This window comes from Ixodes scapularis, unplaced genomic scaffold (genome assembly GCF_016920785.2).
Source record: "Ixodes scapularis isolate PalLabHiFi unplaced genomic scaffold, ASM1692078v2 PGA_scaffold6__148_contigs__length_123643588, whole genome shotgun sequence".
In the NCBI taxonomy this organism is placed as follows: domain Eukaryota; kingdom Metazoa; phylum Arthropoda; class Arachnida; order Ixodida; family Ixodidae; genus Ixodes; species Ixodes scapularis.
Window position 1 is genome coordinate 29,553,251 of NW_024609881.1, and position 16,111 is coordinate 29,569,361.

Consider the following 16,111-nt stretch of genomic DNA (forward strand, 5'->3'; position numbering starts at 1 on the left):
GAATGAGAAAAAGTAAGGGCCCCAGAACCAAAACACCGGCAATAAATAAATAAAAAAAAAAAAATAAATAAAAACAGGGCCCCAGAACCGAGCCTTGGGGCACACCTGAGCCAACTGGAGATAAATCAGAATTGATATTATTAGCCGTCACAAATTGGGACCGGTTAGTGAGGAAGGAGCGCAACCATGCAAGAACGTTAATGCCTAAGTTTAGTTCTTGAGAAAGAGAAGTTCGTGAGATACTTTATCGAGTGCCTTTGAAAAATCGAGGAATATGCAGTCCGCCAGAGATCCACGATCAAGAATGGAATGTAGATCATGTGTGAAACACAAAAGCTGAGTTTCACATGAAAATGACTTACGAAGCCCATGCTGGGATGAATTGAAAAAAGAATTGGACTCTAAGTAGTTTGCAAGATGGGAGTAAATGATATGTTCCATGATTTTACAGGGAATGCTGGTAAGTGACACGGGTCGAAAGTTATTTGGACAATGCTTTTCACCTGATTTGTGCAAAGGAATCACCTTCCCGATCTTCCAATCCTCTGGTATACTACCTGTATCAAGAGACTGCTGAAACAGTTTACTCAGGATTATAGAGCTATACATCGTAGTATTAAGCAAAAATTTAGAGTTGATATTATCGACACCAGAGGATGACGACATCTTCAGTTTTTCTATTATTCTCGCAATACCAACTGTGTCAATAAGAGCTGGGTCCATTGGAAAAAAACTCGTAAGTGTGACAGGCGGGGTAAGTAGCATTTAGATTACTAGAAAACGCTGAAACAAACACCGCGTTGAGAATGCTAGCGCATTGACCGCTAGGAGCTACTGTACCATCAGTACATCTAAGAGTTATAACATGCTTGTCAGTCTTGTTTACAACATTCCAGAATTGTTTAGGGTTATGTATGAGCATGGAAGGTAAAGTTTGACTAAAAAATGAGTATTTCGCTTCTTTTAGTGCTACTTTGTAATTAGTAGCTGCACATCGGTACGTGTCCCAACGAGACTGGGAATTGGATGATTTCGCGGAACGAAACAAGCGTTTTTTCTTGTTTGACAACCTTTTCAGTGACTGGTTAAACCACGGTGATTTCCGGTTCGATCTGATGGTTCTCAATGGTATGAACTTATTTGTGAGTGAAGCCACTTGATTTATAAATAAATTCCAGTTCATATTTATAGATCTCTCATCAAACCCTTGTAGGAACTTATCCAGAAACAGACATAGCTCTCCATTAATAGCAACAAAGTCCGCCTTCTTATAATCTCTAATACATTTATAGTGGTTATCTTGATTAGGAACAGGAATGTTCAATGTGAAGTGAAGCAAAGAATGATCGCTTAAACCTGTTAAGCAAGTTATGGGACTGGCAAGGTGTGGGGAGGTAGTCAATACAAGATCCAAGACACTTGATGATGTGGGCGTAACTCGGGTTGGCTGGGTTACAACTTGCGAGAGATTGAAATCAGCACACATGTTCAAGAAATTGCTACACTCGGTACAAAAGGAACAAAGATAAGGAGATTCGTTCGACCATAAAATATTTGGATAATTAAAGTCGCCTAGTAGCATTATTGAAGCATTTGCGAAAAGTACTATAATTTTATTAATTGAATCATGTAAATTGTCAACAAAAGTCGCACTGAACGATGGTGGACGATAGCAAACACCCAAGATAAGCGTTTTGAAACGCATGCGAAGTTCAACCCAAACAAGTTCCAGGCTGCTTACGACATCTACAGTAGACGAGATAATGTAATCGGCGACGGCAATCAAAACACCACCGCCGCGTCTTTCTCCTCTGTCATGCCGAAAAACGTTGAATCGCCTGGTACACTCAAAAAGCTCATTGCTCCCAACCTTTGCGGAAAGCCACGTTTCAGTAAGTACCACTACATCAGCATCGCATGAGTCAATGACAGAGCTCAGTTCATCACGTTTAGATGAGACGCCTCGAATGTTAGGTAACTAACCTGCAGCATAAAGCCGTGTGAGTAAGGCATTCCGTCCGTGTCGTGCCCCAGCGGCGAAGTGGAAGCAGGGTCCTTTTGTAGATGGTAATGCCACGGTGGAAGCGGAAGTGCCCCTTGGCGATTCAACCAATGGAAGTACTCAGGAACAATCACCACAATGATTGGATTATCAGATGAAGGCGACGAGTCATTTCGCAGCCGAAGCAGTGTGAATTCCGCTGTCTCATATTACGAGGTGTACACCGTTTGGCCGATGAAACTTGTTGAAGATAGTACCAGGAAGGACAGCACCTGCAGCATAAAGCCGTGTGAGTAAGGCATTCCGTCCGTGCCATGCCCCCTTGCAAAAACACCTATTAGTTTTCCTCTCTGCTCAATGGCAGACGCCAGAAAAATAAAGGAAAGAAACAGCTTTCCCCTCCTCAACTTGATGTTCGAACAAGGGGCCACGTAATCTGACGCTAATTATAGTATTCCGTCAGTATTTGTGACAGTCATCTCTGCTGGGGTTGGCAAAAAATAAAGCATGGGTTGAGCTCAAGACATCGTTAGAGTTTCGCTATTCTCATCTTTGATTGAGCACGAGCCATTATTGGTATGTTTGGAAATGCTGATTGTCATGAACCCGAGCACTTGACTCAGGCTTACGGCAATCGAGTATGTCACGGTGTCACGTGACTCGCGGGGAGAAGACATGATGACTTGTAACGTCACGGTGTCAACAACGCTCATAAATCTAGTGACGCTCTCAATTTAAGTAGACCTGACGCAATGAGTCACGGGGCCGCGTGACGTGACATTACTTAACAGCATGTCTTGACACCATGACATCAGGTGAGCACGTGACAGATGATGAATCATAGTGCCATTGCAAAAGTCACGAAAAGGCCACGATTTCTCACACTTTGCAATTCGTTATATGACAATTTGGTCATAACATAGAAGTACAGCTGCCAATTTTTATTTATCGAAAATTCATTTTGTAATACAACAAAAAAATTACAGTGTACCTTATTAAACCGGTTACGGTTATATTTTTTCTGGTTCAGTTCCGGTTCAGTTCCAAGATGGTGGAGGCGATTTCGGTTCAGTTCAGTTCAGGTTCGGCTAAAAATAACGGTTCGGTCCGGTTCCGGTTTGACACTCTGATATTCATTACCAGAAGGTTCCTAAACCATTTGAGTCCTTATAGTTAGATGGAAAAGATCAAGCTGGCAATTGTTAACAAATGAAGGCTAAAAATGACAACTTAAGTTTGACATTAAGAGGGCGCGGTACCTCTATTTATTCGTCCGTTTCAGCCACCAGATGGCGCGCGGCTCGAAACGTGGTTGAACGCGCAACTTCTAGATGGCGCCAGTATCGAGGTGTGAAAAGGCCCGCGTTATCCGCTGCGTGAAATAGATCCCGAAATCTGCCGTGTTCTCCCGGCGGAGGAAGTTTCTGCATCCCTCGCGCGCGCTTGGTATGTACGCGCGGTGACCGAGTCCGGCCTCTGCGCTGTGTGATGCAGTGGGTGGCGCTCGTTTCTGTTCGGAGGTAGGAATAAAAATGCCGGTCCCCTTTTTTACGACGCTCGTTTCTATAGCTTGTTTTTCTTTTTTTTTTTTTTTATCTCAAGTGACCTACAGTACCGCCTGTTCGAAATCGTCCTTTGCGGTGAGCGATTGAGAGTCAGGTTAGCATTTTATTTGGGTCAGCACTACACGTTTAATGGAGACCTCGGGCGGCGATGTAAATATGCATTGCTTCCCAAAGTGTGTCCAAGGTGCGCAATGACAATTGGAAAGGGTATTGAAGGCGCGCGACCGTCGGTTGGTAAAATACGTGCGTTAGATTCACTTATTCAGTCTAATAATTTTTGCCAACGTCTTTTATCTGTTTCGACAAATGACATGGTCGAGTCTATTGATAACCTTAGCTAGATTGGACGTACGGAGTGTCCGGGCTTTAAATAAATTTGCTTCGTTTATGTGAATGAATAACTGTTTTCTCTTTTCCGTGCTCGGTGCTATGCAAAAATCGCTGAGATGTTATGGTAGCTCAGTGTGGCGGCGTTTTGCACGCTGACTCGCTATTGCATTCGCTGTGCACAATATGTGTTCAGATGGAATGTGCCAAATCGTATTTCCGATCGATATGATAGATTTACTTTGCTACAGTGTTAATTATATTTTCCTGATTTAAACTGGTTCGTCCCTGATCTGAGCCTAAGTTTAAATTCGAAGGGCAGACAGACTTAGCGTCGTAACAGCCGTAATGCGCAGAAAGAAATTAGTACCATGAAAGAAAAACAAAAGGATACGAGGTGGCTCAGTGTTATAGAAGTAATGAGTGTGCAAAGGATGGGATACGGTCCATTCGTCAATGCACACTCGTCACAGGACGATTGGTCACAGGACGATTCGTCACACAGGAACATTCGTCATAGGATGACTCGTCACGCGGCCAACCGGTCTCACAATAGTTCGTCCCCCCAAAAATGTATTGTTCAATTTGGTTCGGGCGGACAAAGGCGAAGAATTTGTAAGGAACGTTTTAGCTTCTGATTCGGTCCCGAACATTGAATGTTGGTTGGGCCTCAGAAAGTCGGTCACCTCTTATCTTAGCATGTCTTTCGCTTCTCGAGGTCAAAGAATTTGTAACAGACGTTCTAGCTATCTGGGTCCGTCCTGAACGGTGAATGCGGAGGCCATAGAAGAGCGACGATTTTTGAACTACATTCAAAAGGATGGAGGTGATCGCAACAGAGAGAGCCATGATGCTGCACGAGGGGTACTCGTACACATTCGGCAGAAGGAATTCCGATACTTGTTGGTTTTGTCGAATAGGTGTATGCAAGGCAAAACTAAAAACTAATTTGGCTGCCAGTCGGATTATTGCTCGTTCAAGCCTGCAACTGAGATCAACCTGCTGAAGACCCGTAATATAATGAAAGGAAAAGCGGATGAGTATTGTAATATTAGTTTATATAACCATTGGTTTACGTGACAGTGGAAAATTGTGAAACTCCTCATCAGGGTATGTGGGCAGATGTTGAAATTTACAATTTACTATCGTCCCCTGCTCGATCAATGAGACCAGTTGCCCGCATGACGAGTCATCCTGTGACAAATGTTCCTATGTGACGAATCATCCTGTGACCAATCGTCCTGTGACGAATGCGCATGTGACGAATCGTCCTCATCCCGCAAAGGATGCCATCGTACGCGTTTTTTTTTTTTCTTTTTTGTTTTTTTAACTCTCCGTATTGCTGGGAAACGCTCAAGGTACCAGCAAAGACAGCGAGCTGGCGTGAAATTTCTATCGAGCGGAAAACGAGTGTGACTTTTATTTCATCATGCGCTTTCATTTTGATATGGCTCAAAATGGGCGCGAAATAGTAACAGGTAAGGCAACAAAATTTAGATGTTAGGTCTGGAGCACCGCCATACTCAGCCGTGTTGGGGGCATCTCTCGCGAGTCAATACGGCAAAGGTATTGCGCGTCGAACTGTACGTGAGAGTTATCCATTTCAGCGAAACCTTGATTTCGCAAAACTATTGTGGCTCGAGTCGTGGCTTCCAGTACTTGAAAGCCACGAGCGAGAAATAAATGACAGTTGATTTTGAAGGACAATCGCGACGTGGAAACCCATAAAAGAGAGTTCCAATAAGACGAGAGCTTCCCCTTCTCTTCAAGTGCGTGGGTTACGCTCTCAATCCTGCACCTGTGGTAACACCGCAGGCTCCTAAAATGGCTTTGAAAACGTTCCTGATCGCAAAAACTTTTTTTTTTTTTTTTTTGTCGAGGCGCTATTTTATTTTTTTTTACTTTTTGTCTACCTTGATACCCCATCAGCGCAAAATCTACCATAAACTAAAAAAAAAAAAAAATAGTGGGCATACAACGACAACGCACCCACTGGGACCCGAGTCAAGGCAAGAACAACTAACTACTAAAAGGGGAAAAAAATCATGTTCGCATACACAGACAGAACGCCTCCATCGAAAGAAATGAATCATGCGCTTGTTCTGCCAGTCTCGTTGTGCGTCTGTCAAAAGCCACAAAGGAGGAAGACAATCAGCGCCTACACCACTCCCCTCCACTCCCCCCCCCCCCCCCCCCCCCCACCACCACCCCTAAAAAGAAGAAAAGAAAGGTTTCTTGGGCGCGCGCGCGGTCGCCCAAGCGATGACCTTGGAAGGGTATGCGATTGTAGCACGTTTGTCCCCCGGTTGTGCCCCTGTCTCAAATGCCACGGTCCGTTTCTCCCAAGTGCCCGTCTTATCTTCCCGAGTATCAACTCCGCAGTGATTCTGAATCATTCCGATGCTTTCCAACGTTGCAAAACTGTTAGACGAATATTTGCACAGAAGTATACTCTGTTCGCAGAACTATCTACGGCGCTAAAATTCAAAAGCGCCGAGTTGGATTGGGGAACTCGTGTAGGTTTAGCTCATCGTTGGAACATTCTTATTCGCTCGATGAACTCCACAAAACGTGTAAATATTAGAATGAACTTTCCAGAGAACGATAGTTGTTGTCGGGGTTCCAGGCGACCGGACAGGTCGCCTGGATTGGCTGATTAAAAATTTTATTTCATAATCACAATCGTATCATCAAGGGCACGCCATTTCCTCATCACTTCTACGAAAAGAGTTGCTGTATTCGTAGCACACACAGACGGAAACGGTTGAGACTGCCCAAATAATATCTTCTTTCGGCAGGTACTGCGCTGCGATTACACACAATGCCTCTAACATAAACATGCTGCTCCACATGTCTATTCACAAGATGCAATACATCGTTCTATCAACTTTGTTGAAATGGGCATGAAAGCGCGTAACCGTCACTTTTTTGAAGTTCTACTTAGAGGTGAAGTGTTTACCGTAAAAAGTCGTTAATTATTTATTTTTTTCCGTTTACTACAAAGCTCGATTCCCTTAAATTTTTGGTTTTTATATCGTCTCTACAGCGCTTTTACGTCGGTACCTTCGTGTTAGGGGACATCACATAATGTGCGAAAAAAACAACAAAAAAAAAAAAAAACCGGTAGGATCGATGCTGCATAGCCTTTTTTTTTTTTTTGCGGACATCAAGAAAAAAAAAAAAAAAGATAGTAGTTGTCTTCACTTCGCACTGCATGTTTTGGCACGGAAGTTCCTATTTGGTTATGATGTCTTTACTTTCTTAAAAATTATATACAGTAATTTAAATTACCGAATTACAAAAACGTCGAAATTGTATAATTGCCTTTCGTTGGGACGCCATGACGACAGCGACACTCGTGTTCCCTCGTGGTTTTCGCCAGCATTTCTACGATGAATTGCCAGGATCGCGAGATGCAACAGCGTGACACTCCGTCTTCTGTGACGTCATTTGTTGCACTTCGGGACAACTTTTGATGTATGGCCAGCATAAGACGCTAACCACACCAGTCGGAGACGCGCTGCAGGTGCCATAGTACTGCTCGTAAAAGTAGCTGTCACGTGCTTTGCTCCGCGACTGAGGGTTGCCAAATTACGGTGAAACGGAGTATAGACAAAACAGACTGGACGACATTTACCGGGCATCTTTAGAGCTGCGAAGCTCAAAATCACGCGTACTCATAAGATTTTTTTTTCTCGCGTGTTTGTGATTTTTATGATGTCCTGCAAGCAAGAAAAAAATATATATGGTGAAGTCACTCCGAGGGGGTACCGATAACTGCGAGCCACGAACATGAAGGACTCACTAACATCCGTCAGGAGTGTGAACGGTAAATCGTCACGCAAACATATTCTCACAAGCTGCAAATATTTATTTGGCTTAGCAAGTAGAATACTAGTATACTAACGACATGTGATTATTGTACACAAGATACCATTTCTCGGTTCTTCAAAACCATTTCCCAAGTCTGAACGGTCGCGCTACGGGCCGCGGCTAGCCGTGCCCTCGATAGACTACGGAGCTGCGTTGTGTCGTCTGCTACTGTACCGCCAACAGGAGAGCGCTAGCTCTGTGTGTTCCACAGATGCGTGTTGCGGTATAACTCTGTACGTCTGTCCTAGAGGAAGACAAAGAGATAGGCTCTGTGACCCCCTCCTAAGCTAACAAAAACAAACAGAAGTATACTCGTTTGGACTGAAAGGTTTACAAAATAGTGACCAGACATTGGAAAAGCATATGTCACAGAACTTGGTTTATGAAATGGCATCATTGTTTCGAGCAAGAAATCACCTGCTCACCACTGGGACGATGAAATCGTCACTATTTATTGCGTCAGGTATATTTGCGCTCATGAAGAAAAATCTGAACACATCCTTCTCCCAAAGTCCTATGTCGAATAATAAACACTTTTTTAAACATCTATGCACAAATAACTCATTTTTTTCTACACTTGTATATGCACGTTAATTGACGTCAAACCGCATTTTTGATTAGACTACACCAACTACATTCATATTTTTTAGGGCTTTATTGAACGATAACTTCAACTATAGTTAATGGAACACGATGGCTCGATCTCGACAAAAACCTCAACGTGCGAAGCTTCCACAGACGGTCGCTAGCGAGTATTCTCAATGTGAGACTTCAGAAGCTTTCGCTTGCCATAAAGAGCTTGCTTTCGACTACAGCACTGCACGGGCCCGGAAAGCGCGGGGCGCGCTGCTGTGGGGAGAATTTGACTTACAAGATGACGTGTTACGTGGTCACGTAAGATGGCGTCATTTCGTGCAGCGTGATCACGTAAGATGACGTCATTTCGTGTAACGAGATCATGTAAGATGACGTCAGTTCGTATGAACTGACGTCATCTTACGACAACGCCAACAACATTAGTGCTGTCCGGAACCATTGACCTTAGAAACGCGCTTCTTCGCTTGAAGAGCTGATATGCGTTGATTGTTATTTGTTTCTTTTGCCTACTACAGACCATTCAAGAACTCGCCTTCTGGGTGCCACCAACTTCGTCTACTGGGCTGTGAAGCGCGTTCGAGCGTAGCGCAATACCTCTCTAGGCCGAAAGATTGTACACTGAGTATGCGTTCACAGCTCAATGACTTTGGCATTTTTCGTCAGGATAGATGCTCCCACGAGAAGAGCGTAATGGATATGTGAATAGAATTGGAAATTTGAAATGTTCTTGTCCAATCGCATTTTTCTTTGGTTATCAACGCTTTTTAGCGTCATCACAAGACGTCCAACCCATAATACACTGGTGATTAAAAAATAAGCACCGAAAAACATGCACCGATTTTCGCTCAAAAATAAACACCGGAAAAAAACATACCGTAATCATTACCCATGTCACCTTTTTGGGTGATATGTGAATTTCCAGAAGAACAGCGAGTTATCACCCTCCCCTAGGAATACCCTGACTACAGAGCAGGCGACCCGTTTTTCCCCGCGTTAGATTGTGGTGACCACGAACCGTACGGAGGTCACAGGACGTCCGTGAAAAATCAAAAGGAGGCAAACAACGATCTACTCTGTGCACGCTTCATCCCCAATTTCCACGACCCCAAGGCCGAAGGACGTTTGTGTGAAGGATAACGATAAAATAAAACTTTACGTCAAAAAAAAAAAAAAAAAAAAGCCCGTTAAAAAAAAAAAAAAAAAAAAGTAGAAACAAGCACAACGCGTTGACGGACCGCGAGGTTGTGGAACACCTCGCGGTCCGCTTGCCACAGGACGGTTGTCTTCGACCCATAGCTCCAAGGTGAATTTGCCACTTGCGAAAACACGGAGACCTACCCAGCGAGAACCAGGAAAGCAAGACATGCACACTGACGCCTCGGCGTGCAGAATGAAACAGGATACGGGCGCGGAATAGACGCTTTCAGCGAGTCAGTTACTCGAGCTGCCACCAGTCGGCGCGCCCTTCGCGCGCTTTCCGGGCCGCCATAGCCGACCTTCAGTTCCTCGCCGTTGCTCCGCGTTGTGTGCTGCACAGGCCACTACCGGAGCTTCGTTTTCGTGTTCATTTACGTTCCGCGTTGAAATCTTGCACTTTCTTTGGGTCTTTTCGCTATTTAGAACTTTCATTTAATCATTTGATATTTATATTTCTACATACCACTTGTATTTTATTATTTATGGAATGGAATCGGACAGCGAATGGGTCGACGATACTTATGAGGCTTCAATGACCATGTAAGTTCATCCCATTCTTACGTTTTTCTCGCTAATAAAGGCAGTCAACACTATTGCGACATATGCAAATTGCAACTGACGCAGTAAGCCTATCGCAGTCGTGCTTCTCGCTGCATGTGCGCGCTCGTTTCCGTAAAGCCGACCCGCATGTCAGCGATTTAGCGTGCGACGAGACGAGCGACGGAGATTTTTTTTATTTTTTTTTTATTTACAAGTATTGTCGCCTGTTGCATCGCTCGTTTTTTTGGGTTTTTAGAAAACGTCGCTCACCGCCTTGGTCGCTTGCTCCGTCACTTCCATGCGGTTTGCCTCGTCGCGCGACTGACTGAGCGACAGCAAAGCGGGTCGCTGTCGCTTATCTGGTCGCTCGCCAAATCGCTTACATGCGGTTTATACTCAATTAATTTCCATGCACACAGCAATGAACCATTGGCGCCTCGATATTAAGTATAAACCGCGTGCAAGCGATTCGGCGAGCAACGAGACAAGCGACGGTGACCCCCTTCGCTGTCGCTCGGGCAGTCGCGCGACGAGGCAAACCGCATGGAAGCGACGGGAGCAAGCGACCAAGACGGTGAGCGACGTTTTCTAAAAACCAAAAAAAAACGAGCGATGCAACGGGCGACAGTGAGAAATCTTCGTCGCTGACTCTCGTCGTTGTCGCCGTCGCTCGTCTCGTCGCACGCTAAATCGCTTACATGCGGGTCGGCTTTACGGAAACAAGCGCGCACATGCAGCGAGAAGCACGACTGGATAGCCTTACTGCGTCAGTTGAAATTTGCATATGTCGCAATGGTGTTGACTGCCTTTATTAGCGAGAAAAACGTTAGATTGGGATGAGCTTACATGGTCTCTGAAGCCATAATCGTGTATCGTCGATCCGTTCGCTGTCCGATTCCATTTCATAAATAAGAAAATACAAGAGATATGTTGAAATATAGATATCAAATGATTAAATGAAAGCCCGAAATATCGAAAAGACCTAAAGAAAACACACGATTTCAACGCGGAATGTAAAAGAACGCGAAAACAAAGCTCCGGTAGGGGCCGGTGCAGCACACAACACGGAGGAACGGCGAGAAACTGAAGGGCGGCTATGGCGGCAGGGTCACGTGACGCCAAGATGGCGGCGCCCATGAAATGTTGCCTGAAAGGGTCTATACGGCCGCGGAAGAACACCTCGCACAGTGCCGATCCGGCCGATCTCCGAACGGACGATTTCGCATGGATGGATGGATGGATGAATACGGCTGAGCCCTTTGGATCGGGCGGTAGCTTACGCCACCTAGCCATTTTGTTTTACCATTTAAGCTTAGAATATTTAAATGTGAAATCTATATTCACTCCGCAGTGCAAAGAAAGTGAGGCTATGAAACCCCCTTGCCATCAGTGGATAAGAAAATACCTAGTTTTCTCTCGATTTCTGCCACCATTCACTTAATCTTTGCTTGGTAATCTCTACAGTCTTGAAATCCACTCTCCCTTCGCTGTCTCTAAAACCCAATGACTTTATTAAATCTATGTTGTCTTCGGTAGGCATAGGGTGAAGCCCTTTACAGTAGAGTATCAAGTGTTCAGCCGTCTCGTCCTCCTCTCCACAAGCAGTGCACACTGTATCAATTTCCTGGTACTTCACTCTGTATGTTCTGGTTCGCAGAACACCCGTTCTGGCCTCAAACAGCAATGAGCTTCCCCTAGAATTGTCATAAATGCTTTCTTTGGCAATAACTCTTTTGTTTAATCTATAGCTTTCCAGAGCCGTCTTTGTCTGCATTCCCTCTAGCCACGAATCTCTTTCTGTGGCCTTAACTTTCTTCTTAACTGAGACTTGCTCTTCCGTATCTTCGCTATAGCCCAAAAACTTTCCTCTTAATTTCCTAGTGCGCTGTCTCCACTTTGTGTCTACACTCCTCATGTATAAATAGCTGAAAACCTTTCGTGCCCATTGCTCCCCGTCCATTTGCCTCAACCTATCCTCAAATTCTACCTTGCTCACCGCTTCCCTGCTCTCAAATGATGCCCATCCCATGTCTCCTTGTACTCCCTGGTTTGGCGTTTTGCAATGTGCCCCCAAAGCCAGTCTACCTACCCCGCGCTGTTTTATTTCTAGTCTCGCATGCACTTCGGATTTCATGCATAGCACTGCGTTTCCAAAAGTCAAGCCAGGCACCATGACCCCTTTCCAAATCTCTCTCACCACCTCATACCTGTTGTAATTCCAAAGTGCTCTATTTTTCATTACAGCTGCATTTCTGTTGCCCTTACCTATTATATACTTTTCATGGTCTCTGAGATATTCTGCACCATCACATATCCATACTCCTAGATACTTGTATTTACTAGCTCTCTCAACTGTAATATTCTGTATCTTCAGCCTCTCAACCTCATCCTCGTTAAAAATCATGACTGCCGATTTTTCGCTACTGAATTCTAAACCTAATTCCTCTCCTTCCCTACCACAGATGCTCATTAATTCCTGCAACTCTGTCCTGTTGTTAGCCATTAGTACAATATCATCCGCATACATCAATCCCGGTAAGGATTGCTGAATTTTTTGGCCTAGCTTACTGTAAGAAAGGTTGAACCCAAGCCCACTCTTCTCTAGTCTATCCTCCAATCCTCTCAGATACAACATAAACAGCAAAGGCGATAACGGGCACCCCTGCCTAAGGCCTCGGCTTATCTCTATTTTCCCTGTCGCCTTTCCTTCCCATGTTATAATCACCTTGTTATCTTTGTAAATGTTCCTTAATAGTGCTGTTAGTCCTTCATCTAGGTTTAAGTTCTCCATTATGTCCCACAGGTTTCTTTGGTTCACATTGTCATAGGCACCCTTGATATCCAGAAATGCCAGCCAGAGCTGTCTGTTTTCTTTTTGCGCTATTTCTATACACTGTGTTAGAGAAAATAAATTGTCCTCCAACCTTCTTTGTTTTCGAAACCCGTTCTGTAATTCGCCCAGTATGCCCTCGCAATCTACCCATTCCTCCAGTCTGTTCTTTATAATCTGCATTACCAACCTGTAAATAACCGGTGTCACGGTTATAGGACGATAATTCCTAATATCCGACTTATCTCCCTTTCCCTTATATATCATACTCATCCTACTAAGCCTCCATTCATCTGGAATATTTCCTTTTGTTATCATGGTACTCACTACCTCCCTTAGTTTTGCCTTAGATTTAGGACCCAAATTCTTCACCAGCTTGATAGGGATACCGTCCGTGCCTGTCGACGTGCCACTAGGGACTCTTCGTTCCGCCTTTTCCCATTCTCTTTGTCCAAAATCCGCGATGTCACAAACTGGACTGCTACTTCCTTCGGTTCTCCTATCTTCCACATGTAACCGTTCCCGAAATTTCTCCTCCATCACTGCTCCTATATATTGTATCGCATCATCTCCCTCTAATTGATCTCCCTGATGCGAGAGTATGAACCTCTGTCTAGCTTGCGTTGTTTCACCGAGTGAGTTCAAGTGCTCCCAAAACTTCTTGGCAGCGTTTCTATCTTTCTTACTTACATTACTCATCCATTCCTCACCCTTTCTCTGAATTTTCGCATTGATCAAACTGGATGCCTCTCGGCGACATGTTATAAAATTGTCCCATTTTCTTTTTACTTCCGTTTCGGACTCCCCACTACGCTTGGAATACCTGTGTTCTCTAGAGGCTTCCTGACGTTTTTGTATCGCTTGCTTCACTTCTTTGTCCCACCAGCTTTTTGGTCTATCGTGGACAGCGAGCGCCACCGCACGGGAGAGAGAGGTACCTTAAAAACGACGAAAACAAGCACCGACACCTTGGTTCTTTATATTTGCTGTAGTTACGGAACAAATCGACTTACATGAATAATTTGAATATTATTCGATTCCGTAATAAATTTAGAAGACATTAAACGCAATTCTTCTTATGTTTGAATTTAGATAATTTTGTAAATTCGCTCCGAACGCAAGAGTGCCGAATTAGCCGATTTTGACCATTTTCATGATTTTTTAAAGAATATAATTAAATTTATGACGAAACATCTGTTGCGTTTAGTGTCTCGATAATGACTCAATGTCTTTAAAGCCGAAATGTTCAAGAACATCCGCGCAGCCGTTATTATGTGAGAATTTTTTTAATTTGGTGAAAAACCTCATGTATTCTCTATGGGGCTCTGAGGTGCGCCCCCTCTTAACAGCTAAAAGTTAGTGTATCTCATATAACTGGATTGACTGATTTGACTCATAAACAGCAACTTGTTTAATATTTATTTTGTAATATTTCTAGTTAGAGCAGGGCTGTTTGTCTTTTTGTGCATGCACAAATAATTGCTGTAATTTCTTGCATGCTTCATTTCTATCATCTCAGAGGAATCCTCTCATGTGGTCTGCTAGCTTTCTTTTCTTGATCCATCGACAGTGGTAGTATCTAGTGAGTTATTGCTACCATTTACTAGACCCTTTTCAAAAGTCCATCGAGCAACATTGTTCGGTCACCATTGCTTGCTCACGAAGCGCGTTATTGGCTCCGAGCCCTCGTCGAACGGTGACGTCAGCGCTCGTTATCAACACGAACTGAGCCGAGTTGACACCGAACGCTGACGTCACCCTCGTGTCCAGTACATCCTCAGAGTATGTGAGCAAGCAATGGCGGACATTCGTTGGATCATTGGATCCAATCATTGGAGCTTGACCAATGTTACGCAAGACAGCAGAAAGCCTGTATGTAAGCAGCCAGGAACGTACCAACTCAACTTTTTTCGACGTCGTCCTCAATTCTGCTACATGTGACACCTCGCAAAAGCTTAGAAAGCAGCAAAAGTACCGGCACATGCAGGCTGTTTGCTCCCAACAAAAAAGGGAAGGACATCTATTGGGGGGCATTCCTTTCACCCTGAGAACAAAACGACTCAATGGCAGAGAGAACAAGGGTATACACTGTAGAACAAGGCATCATTTCAAGGCTCCCTCAAAATATTGAGGGTCATTGATTTTATTTTTAAATTTTCACAGTGTACTAAATATTTACTCGTGAGTACGTCTACGGAATATTTAATCAAAGTATTTCTTTTCTTTCGAGGAAATGAATTTTGAAGTTTACGTGTAGAGCTCCAAATCACTTGCTGCCACTCTACTGGTAACAACTCGTGACGTCAAATGTTGTATCCGAAAGCACACGACAGTCTCTATTCCACGACGTTGTACGTTGTAGTAATAGCGAGTGCCTCTGGTTTTGCGAATTGCGTCTGGTTTAGGCTGTTTGAGGCATCCGATGCGAGGGGGGGGGGGGGGGGGGGAGGGGAATTTGTGACTGGCTGTAAGGTGCAATATCACTACAGAGAAAGACACCAAGAGGCCTCTGCAATGGGATTGGTCCGAGCAGTAGGACGCCATGGGCGATTCCTTAGTTCGCGTCGTGCTAGAAAACCGTTCACACCTCGTTAGCAAACAAAACCTCCCATGCCATTCTGCTTCGAAGTGGCATCTGGGTCGGCATGTCGGCGGATCGCGAATGCAGCACCTACGGGGATGTCCCGTCGGAGGCAATGCCAGTCGATCGAATGCAAACGGCGAATCGTCCAAAATCTCATACCCAAAATCTTAACACTTCCTGGTCGTTACTTAACTGAGACTAGTTCGATGAATCATAGTCCATTATCTCCCGCGGATGATCGTGACGGCCTTCCAACTGCTTTTAATGCTGGGCGAAAAAGGCTCAAGCTGCCCATGTGCTGATGTTTATGCAACATCTGACGTCATAACAAGATGGCGAACCAGTCAAGTTTCAGGTGAGTTTTGGATTTGGTTATATCGTATCTGTATGACTGAAAACTATTTTAACATTTAGCGAATTTCGTCACTGCTGCTGTTCAGTTTGCTGCGCTCTTTTAGAAAATATGTTTAGTTGAAAACGTTCAAATGGGCGCCTGAGCTCCCCCTTTAAAGGGCCTCTCCAGCCTAATATGGGAGACGTCAGTTTCATATAAAAGCCTCCTGGCAGGTACCAAGACCCCTTCGCGCAAGTGTCCA